This window comes from Coenobita brevimanus, chromosome 74, assembly GCF_032717465.1.
Source record: "Coenobita brevimanus isolate Jiangsu-jjx chromosome 74, ASM3271746v2, whole genome shotgun sequence".
Lineage (NCBI taxonomy): Eukaryota > Metazoa > Arthropoda > Malacostraca > Decapoda > Coenobitidae > Coenobita > Coenobita brevimanus.
The window spans coordinates 36,446,138-36,462,363 of record NC_137027.1 but is presented as its reverse complement, the minus strand read 5'-3'; positions in this window follow the sequence as shown (position 1 = coordinate 36,462,363).

The following is a 16,226-nucleotide window of genomic DNA, read 5'->3' as shown; positions in this document are numbered from 1 at the left end:
TCTTATGCTCCTCTTTTCCATCTTTTACTCACAACTATACATACTCCTTCCTTTGCCCTCTCATTCTCACCTACTCCTGCACATATACCCCATCCATACTCCCATTCTCTCACACTTTCTCCTCTCCATTTTGTTTCAGTTATTCCACATACATCCACTTTCGCATCCTCAAGCATCTGGACAATCTCTCTCTCTTTCACCTCATCATTTGCTCCCCTTACATTCCACGTTCCAATTGCAATGTCCTTTGTCCGGTCCTTGGTCGTCAACGTTTGGTCAGTCCTTGTCCGAGGCTTATTGTTTGTTTTTTTAGTTAGTTGTTTTCCGGGGAGGGGCACTAACCCTCCGCCAACCCTTTTAGTCGCCTTTTACGACAAGCAGGGATACTGGGGGAGTATTCTTGACAAACCCCCCTACCCCCAGGGTATCCTTTTTTTTTTTTTTTTTTTTTAATTTCCTGCTAACGCTAGATTATTTTATTCAGTTGAGAAAGAGTCACAGGAACCATGGAGTTAATATTATCACTATACTCCTTTTACCCTAATTTGGTCCAGTATTCCGTCCATTTGCAGCTAATTTCACATAGCTCGATAAGCAGAACAAGACAATACTACAGCTCTACGTGTTTTCCATTGCAGGTCTTCGGGACTGCCACCATATTCTAGTGGAAATCCATTGTTACAACCGAGTGTTTCAAATGGAATGAGGTCAATTTTAAGGTAAGTTAAAGTCATAACGTAACTTTCTTATGGCCAGGACAACTCTAGTATTCTATTCCAGTCAGTGCCAGGCGATTTTATTCAAGTGACAGAAATACACGAACCTGAGAGTGTTAATAATCCTCCATCTGATACAGCATCCACTACGGTACTCTTGTTTTTCTTCCAAGTCTTTCATCCATATTTCTACAAGGTGCTTTGTTAATAGTTCTCCACCAGAATTGCATCAGGCAGTTTCTTATGTGTTCGGAAATCCTAACTTAGCATTCATAACGCTAGGATATGGTAGGCTAGTTTAAGCTACACAGAGCTGAGTTAGGTAAGGCTAGGTTAGGCTAGACTAGGCTAAGCACGACAATGGTACGATATGCTGTGCTGTGCTAGGCTTGGCTAAGGTATGGCAAGCTACGATATGCTTCGCTAGGATAGGTGAGTCTGTGCTATGCTACACTAGGCTTGGTTATGCTAGGTTAGGATAGATTAGGCTAGCCTTGGTTAGACTAGGTTAGGCGGGGCTAAGTCAGGTTAGGCCCAGTTCCACTCTAGGTTAAGCAGTGGTAAGCTAAGCTAGGCTGGATTAAGGTAGACTATGGCAGACTAACCTAAGCTAGACCACCCTAGGCTAGGCTGCTCTGGACTACTGGATGCATGGCAGCAAATGAATCAAGACTCAAGAAATAGCTGTTTTTTTTTTTTTTTATCTTTTCCCTGATTATTTGTCACTAAGGACGTTATAATTCCTCTGGAGATGCCTTCAACGAAACGCCGCAAAGCGTAAAGGCTAACTCTTATGTCTTGATTCCTTCATTAACCATACCCATCTTGGTAATGTACTGAATGGCAAACAATGAATCCAAATAAACATAGCTAATCACGACATGCATCTTTAATGTATGTTTCACCATTGTATCCTATTCTTGTGCAGGCAGAGTCGCAAGTTCGTGGTGTAGTGTGTGTCACATTACGTAGCATATGACGAGATGTTCTTGTAAGTCCTTCTGTATCTACTTAAATGGCCAGAAACAGCTTCTTAATTATGGCCAGACCATAATGCTACTTAAGTCCCTCCATCCGATAACGTTACGCGGGCGGTTTGAAGAGAAGCATTCCCTACATAACAACAAAAGCTGATAGCTGAGGAAAAAGAAAGGGGTAAAAAAGATGCAGTTAAGGATCATATTTATTATTATTATTCAAAGTCCAGTCAGCATTGTGAACTAGCTAACTAGATCATAAGAGACACATCATTAGACACTCAGCAAAGATAAAGAGATTGGCTTAAGAATTCTAAATACAAATATGATAATTACAGAAATGTGGTTCATATATTTACAGTGGGTAGAAAAAGCAATTACATTAATGAATTTGCTTATCAAATGTTAGTAAGACAGTCGATAAGCATTGCTAACACTCCCAGAGGAATGCAGGATGATCTCCACATAGTTATAATACACTGGCAGTTCTGTGCAAAATGCCATGTTAATTAATGAACATATAAGAACATAAGATCCCCAAATTTATGTGCTTGTATAGTCGGCCATTGACTTCACAGGACCCTTTAAAAGCCCTCTTATCCCCCTCCCCCTCCCCCCCCAAAAAAAAAGGAAGAAAAAACGTTTGGGAGTATTTGCCCAAAGGAAACTGGGCCTAAGTCTGAAGCGAATAGGTGATGAAATAATGGTATGGCACAAAAGTGAAATGTGCTCGGGAGAACGGAACTGAAGAAAACAGTACTGTGGAGACCTAATTATGATATCTTGGGCGAAACAGGCCAAGGCAAGACTAAGAATGGTGTAAGTACATCCGTGATCTAATATCTTGATCATGATATCGTGCATCATATTTTCATCTTGGTATGGGGACTTAAGAAGGGCTGGTCAGTGCTTATGGGCACCATAGTAGGCTATGCGGGTGTCGTGTGGAGGGTTAATGACTGGCGGTAGGAGGTGATTGGCGATCCTAGTTTCTGAGTACCATTACCCATGTCCCTGGCTAGAAGGGAGTCATACCAGGGCTTAAAACAGGTGGTAATAGGGGTGGTTATTCAAAGTCATACTAGATGCCATGAGTTACACCGCCAATAACTTCTATTACGGTTAGACGTTTTACTAGAGAGCATGATTAACACTGACATGAACTATTATTCGTATAGCCGGGCAAAGTATATATCAAACTGCCACCTTAACACTGTGTAATAAGGCATCATTTGGATCTTGAGTTCAGTGCCTTGAGCAATTTAAATGTTACTAACACAATTAAATTTTGTTGCGGGTCTAACTCGAACCAAAATCGTAGCATTTTCACAATAAACACGTATTACCGTGAAGAGCGTCTTATGCGGATGTAATTTCTCTCAAGGTCTTGTTTGTTATGAAACCCTGGCTACCACGTCCCCTCACCCAGTGACAAGAGGTTAGGCTAGGAAGAAACTATGACTCATTAATGTACAGACTGCTTAGGATGTCTAAACTCTCATGATGTCCTCGTTTTATTCGTCCTGTATTCAGACACTTGTAATCAGCATTGGGGAGGAGTTTTCTCACTGAAGGGTTATATTTAAGCTACATTAATCCTTTCATTAAGGGAAATCCTTCCAGAGTTCAACAAAATTATCTGCAGTATCAAATCAACTCAGAAGAACGTCCTGGAATGCAGGTGTTAATACCAACATACATACAGGAAGATCTAAACACTCTTGGGATCCCATGATCATGTTATGGAGCTGTAAAAGGCAGACCAGCGACTGACTAGAAATGGTGGGACATTGCTCGGCAATGCATTGCACAGTCGGGGACAAAATGTTCGCCCAGTATTTCATCTCTTCTAATTTTAACTCCTCTGTTGGCTTACAGGTATATTCCTAAGCTAAGAAAGATTAGTCATGTTTCTTGGTTCACAGATGATTCACCTTAATCTGATATGTCAGGAAGGACATATCCAAAGTGTGAATTTGATGCTATGCAACAGTAAGACAACTTTTGTCACTGACTGTAACGTGATGAGTCGTACGTCAACCCCGACTGTTACACCATACACGATCTAGGTGCGACATGAGTGACGACACAATTTAAAAATGAATCAACTAGAAACCTTTCATCAGAATTAAGAACAGACAACACTGGCGTTTTCAAACTTTAAGCAAAAGGTTGATGAAATACTGAGTAAATGTCACGTTTTTGTGACTGATACCATGAGTGTTAAAGTGTTTAGGTAACTTAAACTGCTGAGGATAATGTAACAAAATCCCCTAATCCACAGAGGCTATGACCCAGCCTCGAAGTGAAGGAGCATATGGTGATGTAGTGACCAGTGTGGAAGGAATGAACTATGTCATTGGATTCTGGGTACTAAATGTTAAGAAAAACATGAGCAAGAGGTAATTGTAAGATCCTTCAGTGCATTCAACCCTCTCACTGCTGATGGCATCAATTGATGTCAAGCACTTTCCTGGGCTTAACCTTTACCGCAGTGAAATAAATCTACCCTGGGCCACCAAAAACTGCCTGATGTATCTTAGGATAATCTGAACAGCAGCATCTCATATGGCTCCCTTCATAAGGAACCCAGACACTTGCCACCTCAGTACATGATTACCTGTGACAATGGCATGAAGAGTTTCTCGATATACTATGTACCAATATGATTCCTCTTGTATCCATCTTTTAACAGTCGTACTCAGTGTTTCATCTACAGAATATTCGTATGCTGGTTTTCAAGAACAGGCTACCAAAAAAGAAAAACTGGCAACAAAAATGGCTGAATATTTGGGTTATTTCGGTAAATTCCACAGCAAGAAAAATATACCCATACACAATAGAAAATTACAACCATAATACATTCAGCGTTACATACCGTATATGTATTTTTATTGTGTATCACCTTAGGTTCTAAAGATAATAATGTTGAACAATACTGAGCAAGTATAAATATAAAATGAAAATAAGAATAACTTTTCCGAATACATAGGTTGATGAGGCTTGGGAACTAACAAGGGATCAAGCTGGTTGGATGAATTTTGCAATTAGGAGTGCATGGTAAGGAAGTGGCCTTCAGACTTGATAGCCATCAGCTTGACTCTATCTCATATGTAGTAGGAAACTCATAAGTGTGGATGGTTATGTCTGTGTAATGGAGTCAGGAGATCGGTGACTTGAATGATGGGCTAAATGAGCATGTGACCCATACTACTTGGGCATGCTGTTAGTCAGTTCTCTCTCTATTATGTTTTCTTTTTGTTTGTTTTCTGGATTATACCTCACCAAACATGTAGGTGTGAATAAAAGAGACGGGTTGATGATGATATCACAGGTACAGTTCGCCAATAGTCTCTAACCCCGGATTATGTGCAAAAACATTGTCTATTCCTCCCCGAGCATCAGAAAGTGTCCATCTTTCTCATATTCTTTTGCCGTGTGCATTTTATTGCTATCATATAACATTTGCCATTGACACAGCCCCAGAGAAGCGTCATTGAGGTGGAGGGGCGGGGTGGAGAGGTATACGAGTGAGGGTGGTTCAAGAGTGACGAAAAGTAGCCTGATGGTAGTGAAGAGGGCCACCCCCTTTGGAATGTAAGTTGCTGACCATACATGACTAGGCTGACTTGTGTAATCATGGAAATGTTAGTTACTGGTATGTGCTTAATTATCCCATATCTCAAATTGGCTTCTTGGAATAACTATTAGCGTAGTATTAACGATATGAAGCTGTTTGAGACAAGACTCAGAGGTAGCTGCAATTGCTGATAGCAATATCGTTTCACTTTGTAGTCGGAAAATGTTTGTTCACTTATACAGGACTCTGAATTTCTTGGGTTTAGAAGATTGTCTCAGTAGGCTTCAAAAGCCATTGTTCACTGTTTATCGCAGTGTAGGGGATCGATATTTATGTCAGCATCTGTTACGTCGATATGAGGAAGCTTAATTTCCTCTGACCTTTAGTACAGGAACAGCAAATTCCACCCAGCTGTTATCTTGGGACTTGCATGGTGTGTTTGTTGTTATTGTTGTTGATGGTGGTGGTGGTGGTGGTGTTGCTGTTATTGTTATAGGTGTCCTTAGTCTGGCTCCAGGTATATATGATTGTGCACCCAGCTGACTGCAAGCTGAAGTTGCCGTATTCCCACAATCCATCTTACTCCTTCAGTGCACACCGGGGCATCAAGGGACGTTTATATAAACAAGTATCAGTGCTACCAGATTAGTACGGTGTCAGTACATGAAGACGTCTCCCTCCACCACCATGGATGTCTAAATAATGCTTGGAATAATTCAGTCATATAAATCACAGTTAATTATGCTACAATGGCTGGTCAGGTGACAACTATACTGCAACAGTGAACGTCGTCTAGTGTCTCAGTTGTCCTGCTGGCATGAGATACTTCCTAGCACGTCTTCCTTAGTGATTTATTTTGAATATAACACCTTGGTACTGTCTCTTCTGATACTTATATCATTAACTTGTGCCCACAGTGTTACACAGAGGATAATCTTCGTCTATTTCGAAAAGAAACTGTGAAGCAGCCCTAAATTAGAACCTACGAGCTTCGAAACTGCGGGCAAGCAGTCCAAGGGTAATGGCTAAGTGGTTTTCCAGAAACATTCCATGCGCGCAATTCTGTGCAACTGAGTTAATATCAACATTTTTTCCATCAGTAACAAGTAAGAGGATATTACTTCGTTATAAGTATTTATCATATTGCTGAAGAAGAGACATTACAAATTCTCCCAAGCCAACTCGAATATGTACAGCCGACAGAAAGAGTCCTCCTACCTCTCCTGCTTTTCTGTCTACAGTCTTTGAAAATTAGTCCCTTGAATTCGACCCACATGACACAGATGACACTGATCTACGGCCAAATACGTGGATCAGTGTCAGCTGTTGTAGAATCACCTGACTGATTTTCAAAGCCCATGGCGAGAGGAGAGGCGACAGGACTTTTGCTGCCGAGTGTACAGTTGGCCACATATAAACCTGGGACAGCGTTAATGTGTAGCAGAAGTCGAGTATTTGCTACACCTGACAGCTTTGACATTATTATATGGTTGTTGGTGGCACTGACATGAAGAATGGAGTGTCGAATATTGGCTAACATGACTGAAACTTGTGATAGATTAACGTCGGAAACTTTTGCTCGACCTCCGCTTCAAACAGACACTGTCCCAGGTTCATGTGGTCAACTGACCCTCTGCTTACTGAGGGGTTCGATTTTCATCAGCTTAAGAGGCTCCTCAGCAACTCCTGTTTATCCGTCTATCGTTTGTATATGGCATGTTAAAACTCTCTTTATGCTATTTGTAAAAACCATGTGAATAGTTCACAGCTACCGTGTTCTGCACGGTGGTAAGTCTTACTCTCTCAGACCTGGAAGAGTTCATGACATCCATTAAAAAATGTGGTTTTTATATAGCACCCTATTATTGTCTTGTCTTGTATGTACTTGTGCAAACAATGGCGATGGTAGAAAGAGAATAATTACATACAAGGAAATTCAAAGGTGGTATATTCGTAGCACGTCCCTAAAAAAAATGTTATACATCCTCCCATTCCAAAAGAAACACGGCTTTTTGAGGAGGATGGTGATACGGGCTTTTACAGAACACTGCACAGATTATAAGAGCTTTATATAACACTTAGCAAGACGTGCCTGGCCCTTCATAGCCGACATTCTTTATCTCCCTACTTGATCCGGCCAATGCAACCCATTTGGTGCAAAAATCTGCAGTGCCCAGACAGTTCTCATGAAATCCTAATGTTTGCTATCCTGGCAAGACTCCAGAATCAGCAGAAAACTTCTCGACTTGGATAGGGGTGTCTGCAGGTTGTGTTCTTGGTCGCTCAGAAAAGGAGTGTTGCTTGGCTTGGTGGGGCAAGGAGGGTAGATGATTTGCTGTGTGTGAATGGCTTCAGTTGAAATGGTACCCCTGACTCGAACTCTCTATGCCCTGGGAACATTTTTGTAGTTGTTCACTCACGGCTAACTTTAAGCTGTTTTTGCTGTTGTTCCCCTGGTTGATAAGAACAATCTTAGCCACAGACGTTCTGGTACCAGGATTTGAAATGGCGTGGAAAGCGTTTCGAGACAATTAATCCAAACCAGTCTCGACCGCAATTCGAACTAAAGGAGTTAAGCACACACCACTCAGCAGAAGGTGCCCGGTCCCTCACTGTTCATATTCCGCAGCTCTATACTCGACCCTGCTATTGCTGCTGACTTGGCGCGAAAATCAGCATCACTTAGAGAATTCTGGTAGAATCTTTTGTGTCTGCTCTCCAAGAAGACTCCCGAATCAGCAGACAACTTCCTACAAAGGGATGGGGTGTCTGGAGGCTGTCTGCTACGTCGCTCTGAAGGGGAATATTGCTTAGTTTGGTGGGGCAGGGTGGGGTAGATGCCTCGCTGCTGTGTGAACGAAGTCATCTGAACCGGTCCCTCTGGTTCTAACTCTTCATAGCCTGCGAAAATCTGTTTAGCTGTTCTTTCACAGCGGCCTTTCTGTTCTTGCTGTTCCCCATGGCTGCCGTGAACGTTGTTAGTCAAGGGTGATGTGGTATTGGGATTTGAGTTGGCGTAAAATGCGTTTCGTGACAACGGATCCACTTTTATCTCAACCATGATGCACCTCGAGCCTTTGCAAGCTTCTGGCTGGGTGGAGTTTGAAGACACCAGGATGGAAGATGGAGGGACTACGGTGCTGGGTGTAGGTGTGGAGGGGTTCTCTGCAGGGATGGAAGCATGGGGAGACATCAGTGGAGGGGGAGAGGGGAGAAGAGGGTGGCGGGGAAGATGTGGGGATCGTCTCTCTCCTCCATTTCGTGTAGACCCCACCACCATACTGTCCCGTCCACCAGTCTGTGGAAAGAAAATGAATCAATAGTAATAATGTTAAATGACGATAATAATAACAATAACAATAATAATAATAGTAGTAGCAGTAGTAGTAGTAGTAGTAATAATAATAATAATATTAGAAAATGAATCAATATAAGTAATAATGTTAAATGACGATAATAATAATAATAATAACAATAATAATAGTAGTAGTAGCAGCAGCAGCAGCAATAGTAGTAGTAGTAGTAGTAGTAGTAGTAGTAATAATAATAATAATAATAATAATAATAATAATAATAATAATAATAATAATAACTATGACGCCGTAAAACTGTCCAAGGACAATTTTGATAAAGCAAAACTTCCGTTAGCCATTGCCTGGCAGAAGCCAAGCTATAAATGGACCTTAAGTCAAGGTAACTGATCTGCATGTTACCTAAGGTCATCAAGGTCTGCAAGTCTACCGAGTTTGGTGGCTCTAGTTTTAGTCTTTCATGTAATTTCTGGTGACTTCTGTCACCCTAAGTAGTCCATAATTTTGGGCCATAAGTGATATCAGAGAATAATGATTCGATCTGGAATATATTAAGCACTGCATTCTGGCCATAACCCAGATCTATTCCATAAAAACTTCAGCCGTCAAATTTAAGTGGTTCTTAAGCTTGAAGGTCCCCCTACCCCCCCTTCCCTTTTTTTGTTCTGGATCCTATCCGGGTTCCGGTGGTCGTATCAGGAGGATATTTGGTCAGATGAGGCTGCCTACCAGTGCTATAATATGGCAAAGAATGAACGCAACAGCTCAAACGGTATGGAATGGTAGCGACTTAGATCTTCCCTAGAATAATAATAATACTGACAAAGACAAGCAACTATGGGAAGTTTTGACAGTAAGTTACTGTCAATCCCATTTGCCCCTTCCATATATATAGGAGCTCGAGTCTAAGCTATGGTGGTCCAAAACATTTAAGGGCTTGCGACAGACCTAGGCCTCTGGTAGCACTTAACATGACAGCACAAACTCTGGCAACCTCAGATACTCGAACCGTAGCGCGTAGACCAAAGCGCGATCGAAGCACCGAGGCCTGGGTGAAGGGAGAAATATACCTTGGAAATCTGAGGTGCGATTCCCAAACATATCTGCGATCGATTCCCCGTCGTAACTTAGATACGTTTTATAAAGGAAGAGCTAGACTAGGGAAGATTTTGCTCTCTTTTCCCTGATCTTCCCCCAGAGAAATGTTATACCTTGCAGTCATATTCGTCATGTATCTAGGATCTGTTTATGAAGCTAGAAAAGGAGACAGAGGAAGATACGACAGTCTACTAGTCCTTCCTGTAAACCAACACCAGGGCCGAACCAGGGAATTGATTGCAAGTGCGTTTGTGTACCCCTATCCAGAAACAGAGTAATAGCTGAGAAAACACTGACTTCTTAAATTTGGGCATAAGGAGTCCAAAAATATGCCCAATTTCACGCGACAGTTTCTGACCGACAAAAAATACCATAATTAAAGGAAATATCATGAGGTCAAAAAGATTTATGCATTTATATTTATTTAAGTCCAGCGAAGTTAAGCAACGTTGGGTCTGGTTAGTACTTGGATGGGTGACCGCCTGGGAACACCAGATGCTGTTGGCATCCCTACGTGTCAAGTGGGGTTGGTGGAGGATTAGTGCCCCTCCCTGTAAAACAATTAACTCTAAGCCATTGGCCACCCCGTCTGGGATACATGGCGTCTGGCAATGAATGAATGAATGAAAGTCCCCTAACGTGTCAATACAGAACTCCATAAAACACATTACAAGGGCTGGGATTTGGACGCATATCACCGGTTTGGGAGAAAAATCAAAATGAAAAGAGGCTAAAAATAAGCAATACATGAAAGACAACTGACCAGAAAACTTCACCTGATGGAGCCGCCACGTCAGGTAAGGCTTACGGAAATGGACTGAATGGATGAAGCAGCTGTTTTTATAATGAAGGATGTTTGTGATGGATAGATCTAACCTTTCCAATTCCAAGCATCTATCTTAAGCCCTGTACATATGTCTGGAGATAGCGGGAATGAACTTAATTGACGCTAAATGAGAGGGTCAATATTCACTCTAGTCTGCTTGTGAGATGTGCGGTATGTATGAGGATGACAATATACACAAACATAATTAAGCACAAGTTAGGTTCAAAAATCTTTAAGAATGTGGAAGCTGGTACAGAATACTTTGGAAACTGGCAAATTATCTTTATAAGTAACAATGTAACTTTAGTGGGCAATTTATCTGTAATCTATTTTGGATTTAGGTTCGTATTCTATGTGTTTTGGAGACCGTAACATCTCTTCGGATGCGATTTATTCCTCACGGTACGCGTCAGTGTCCTAAAACATGTTACCGATGCAAACCATGTCAATATTTAAACTATATAAATTACACGGAAGAGACTGTTTTGATGTAATAATGTAACATGTGTAATAAATCGCTTAGGAACGGGTGCTAAGAAGTCTCCGATTACACTAAAAATACGAGCACTGATCCGAATACTACGATATGTTCCTGCGACCTCCAGGTGTCTTTACCTTTATACTCCCTAACACCTGTTCCCATACGATTTATTTTGTTTATTACACCTTAATGCCCTCTACTGTGTTACATAAGGCCTTCCAGTATCACCACAGACTGCACAAATAACGCACAAAAGATTATCAGCCACCCATATCCAAAAATACATCGCCTAGGAAGAGGTGATAGGGAGCCTCCTAAACCGACGAGAATGCGAGTCAAAGTCTTACCTAAGCTGAATATGAAGACAACACAAAGACGTAGAGGATGTCATCGTTTTGAAAGTGTTAAGGTGAAGAGGGTAAATGACTATGGAAGCTGATAAATCGGATGCCAGTAAATCAATCATATGGGTAACAGTGGAACTTTGATGATCTATTTTACGGGCCACAACAATGATGTCAAACTTTAGCAGACTTTAGCTTATAACTGGTATCATCCTAAGACTTCATTCACTACGGGGGAATCGTCTTTTACCGATGGAGTTAATGGAGGTTATGACTGAACCCTTCCAGCTCGAAATGTCTCTCCCAGACTGAAACAATGGTGAAGAAACAGCCAGACACAACAGCAGGTCATCGTGGTGAAAGGTTTAATCACTCGTGAGGCGGCATACCTGTGATCGTGATGCAGTCTTGAGGTGTGACGCCCCCGCCATCTGTGCCGTGGCTGTGCTTCTGTAAGCTGTTGATCTCCCTGCAAGAAAAATAAGGCTTAGATTTATGCTTATCCACTGTACAAGACTCATTACCCTCCTCAGCCCAGAGACTTCTTTAATTTTATGCAAAACTTGACCCTTCAGAACAAAACTGAACAAAACACAACGATACAATCAAGATTCGATCATTCCGACAAGCCTGGAAGCATTATTTTTGGAAAACTGCAAATCATACGACAGAAGAATGATAGACCAAAGTAACACAAACTCTCTCTCTCTGTTCATCAATCAGTCAGTCTATCAACCAATCAATCTGTTTTTAAGTGCGTCTATAGTAAAACTCTCCATCACTCTGTCTCCCCAGGTATTTCATTACAGCACCAAGACCTTCCAACAACTTCTCGGGTCATTCCTTCATTGCTCCTCAGAGACCCACCCACGCTCGGTTTCCCTCTGTTCCCACACTGCTAACCTGGATTCTGATACTGGGTCCCTAAGTTCATTTATATATATTTTTAATGAGTTTCAGTTTAGCTCTAATAATGACTCCGCCACCTTTTTTCCTTTCCATCGCAGTGTGAGAGAGAGTGAGAGAGAGAGAGAGAGAGAGAGAGAGAGAGAGAGAGAGAGAGAGAGTTATACTTTTAAATGTTTGCAATCTAAATAAATTCAAGCTATGTGTTGTGTGTCTGTCTGTGCGTTTGTTCGCTTCTTTCACGAGAACGATAATAGATATCGACCTAATTACGTAAGTCTGAGAGTGTCAGAAAATATATATATCTATCTATATATATATATATATATATATATATATATATATATATATATATATATATATATATATATATATATATATATCTATATATCTATCTATCTATCTATATATCTCTCTCTCTCTCTCTCTCTCTCTCTCTCTCTCTCTCTCTCTCTCTCTCTCTCTATATATATATATATATATATATATATATATATATATACAGGGTGTCCACAAAAACACTCCCTGATTTCAAACAGGTATAATATGTAACTTTATATTAATAATCTTTCACAGTTAGTTGCTTCAGATGCATGATTTCATTCAGTTTCATGTGGTATAGGGTAGCATTAAAGGCACTCAATGTGCGCCCCTCTGGTTGCTCGGCAAACATCGATGCGATAGTCCAGTTCGGTCCAGATTGGTCGTGCTGGACGAGATGATCAGGTGTTCTGCAAGTGGCCTGCGAGGTCACCGGACCTAACTGTTTGTGACTTCTTTCTTTGGGGGTACGTGAAGAGCAGTTTACGTACCACCACTACCTGCAACCCTGGAGGACCTGAAAATTTCGATCACTGAAGCAGTTCGCATGATAACTCCAGATATGCTGCAGAGCGTTTGACCCTATACCACATGAAACTGAATGAAATCCTGCATCTGAAGCTACTAACTGTGAAAGATTATTACAATAAAATTACATGTTATACCTGTTTGAAATCAGGGAGTGTTTTTGTGGACACCCTGTATATATATATATATATATATATATATATATATATATATATATATATATATATATATATATATATATATATATATATATATATATATATATATATATATATATATATATATATATATATATATATATATATATATATATATATATATATATATATATATATATATATATATATATATATATGGCGATAACGCGAGACACGACAGCGCGAAATTGTCGCAAATGGAGACACGCGAAAATGTGAAAATAATTTTTTCGCCCTTTTGGCCAGAACTGATCATTGTGGGCTCAATAACGGTATGGAAACAAAGATAACGGCATTTGCAAACATTTTGTGATGGAAAGGCTATTACAGTAGTTAGTCCAGCAAATTTATGCAGGCAAGTACTAGTCATGTACAATATGTTTGTATATTCATACATACTGTATTTATATATACTATTAAGCTGAAGACAGATGTTATTTATTATTTATTTGTTAACATATTTATGTTCACTGTCGATTGATATTGATATTAAAGTATATGCTGATTTTGACACAAATATAGCCAATATTTCACACCAGCTTTCATATGCACAGCTGGCACTAAACATATTACTTCCTGATACGTACTTAGTCAGCATGATGAAGGGTTATTTATGGCAATCACTCTTCCCCTCCTCCCCTTCCCCTCCCACACTCCATCCTCCACCCTTTCCATCCCCTTCCTCCACAGCTCTTCACCATCCAGAAAGGTCCATCCATGAGAGGAATATGGAATGAGTTGAGGATGAAGGTGGGAAGAAATGAGGGAACGATGGAAGAGGAAGTGAGAGTGAAAGAAAGTAAGAGTGAAGAAGGGAAAGGAATGGAGGGAGGGAATGACTAAGCATAGGATTGGAGAGCGAGGCAGAAAAGAAAGAGTTGATTATGAGGAAATCTGGAAGAGAATGAGAAAAGAAATGAAAATTATGGCCAAGAGATATGATAAGAAAAGTATTCGAGGTGGAACGGGGTTTGCTTCCCTGTTTTTATGATTTATATTACTTTTTACATTTTTATTTATCATGGAAGTTACTCAGGCAAACGATTTAGGTCCTACTAATATATACAAGATAGGCCATAAATAACGTCCCCTTTCCACCCCTGTAGGTGATATCTTGTGCGCTGAGGGGATGCCAAGGTGTAACAGGCATAATAATTCGCTAAGGACAAGGTGCAAAAGAAGCCTAGTATTCCACTTTGCTTACAGTTCAGCGAATTGGGAGGATTGGTAGAAAAATGAAGTAAGCGAGGAGGGATGAAATGCATATATCGGCATTAATACACACAGACATACACCAGCTGCTCTCATATTATCGCCCCAGGACTTGAAAGCTTTTACCATCATATACACAGCTCACAGAAATTCATGGTTTATATTCATTCTTAGTAAAGCCATCCACATATTCTATAATCTTCCTCTCCCCGCCTCTGTCCTCCTCCTATTTCCCTTTCTTTTTCCAAGACCAACCTTATAATCAGGTTTATTCTTTTATCTGGTAACATCTTAAACCCAATTACGTGATTTCTCTCTCTCTCTCTCTCTCTTGCTACCACCAGACGGTTTGCATACCTGAGAATACACCTTTCGGGATGGAGGATTTACATACAACCGCATTTAATTTTTTCAGTATTTAAGATATTTCCTAAGTCTTGGTCGCAACCCTATGATTCAGATTCCTGTGATTCACTTTCAAATAAATATAAAAGTCTTGAATCTGCTGAAATAGAATACTAGAGAAGTTGGAGTCTTAATAGTCAATTGGATAGTTGTGTAAAATTCTACTGTAACTTTGGCTTTATTTCAGTATGATTAAGTCTGTTAAAATCTTGCTTCCATGAGACAAATAAATTATCACAGGACAGGCTTTATAAACCGAAGTAAAATGCTGCCTTTATTAATCACTTCAGTACAAAAGTTGCCAAATATAAAGAAACTTACTTGCTTAAATCAATCTCATCAACAATTCTGCACTAACACTCACAATCCCATAACTCAGCTGCAATATCTGGCCTAGGCTTAAGATGGAATACAGTACCAGAGACGCTATGAGAGTACATCATATGGAATTGCGTCGTGCAGAATCCATGGTTACAGTGCACCTAAGTTTGTTACAATTTTTTCCCCAGCAAAAACAAAAATAAGGTAAGCTCACACTGATCTCATATACCTGATGTTTTGCTACGAGGGGAATATTATCTCACTGATTAAAAAAAATATAAAGATGTAACAGTGTAAAAGGGAACTGAGCCGCACTCTGTCTGTCTGTCTGTCTCTCTTCCTTCTGTCTGTCTGTCTCTCACACACACACCTATTCTCTCTTTGACGCACACTCTCTAATTGTCTCTAATGAACCGGTGCACCCCTTCTCCCTTCAGAATCACACGGAATGCTTTAAAGGCTGGAAAAATCACATAATGAGGCACAGGCAGCGAGGATAGTCTGTCTTGCCAACACAGAGTTTGGTACCTGAACGTCCGACATTTTTAGCATACTGTAAGTGAGCATGTTAGTGATGTGAACCTTAAATGACTTTCTGTGTGTGTGTGTGTGTGTGTGTGTGTGTGTGTGTGTGTGTGTGTGTGTGTGTGTGTGTGTGTGTGTGTGTGTGTGTGTGTGTGTGTGTGTGTTACAGACCACCAAAATTTTAACATGAAAATATCTTAGACACCAGAAAATTAAAATGACCCTGGTTTCTCCATTTAAGGTCGCTTTATGCGGGGGGGAGGAGTTAAATCGGCAGAGAGGCGACCTGCAGTCCTAATGGACCCAGGATGGAATCCCGGCAGGAGCATGGAACAGTTTCAGGATTTGAATTTCATTAAAAAAAAAGCCTTAACTGATCTACCAAAAGACCCGCCGACATGTCGTGGAAATACCCACGCTAATACCAGTACGCCAGTCCTGTATGAGACACCCTTTGCACGTATCAATATGGACGGTG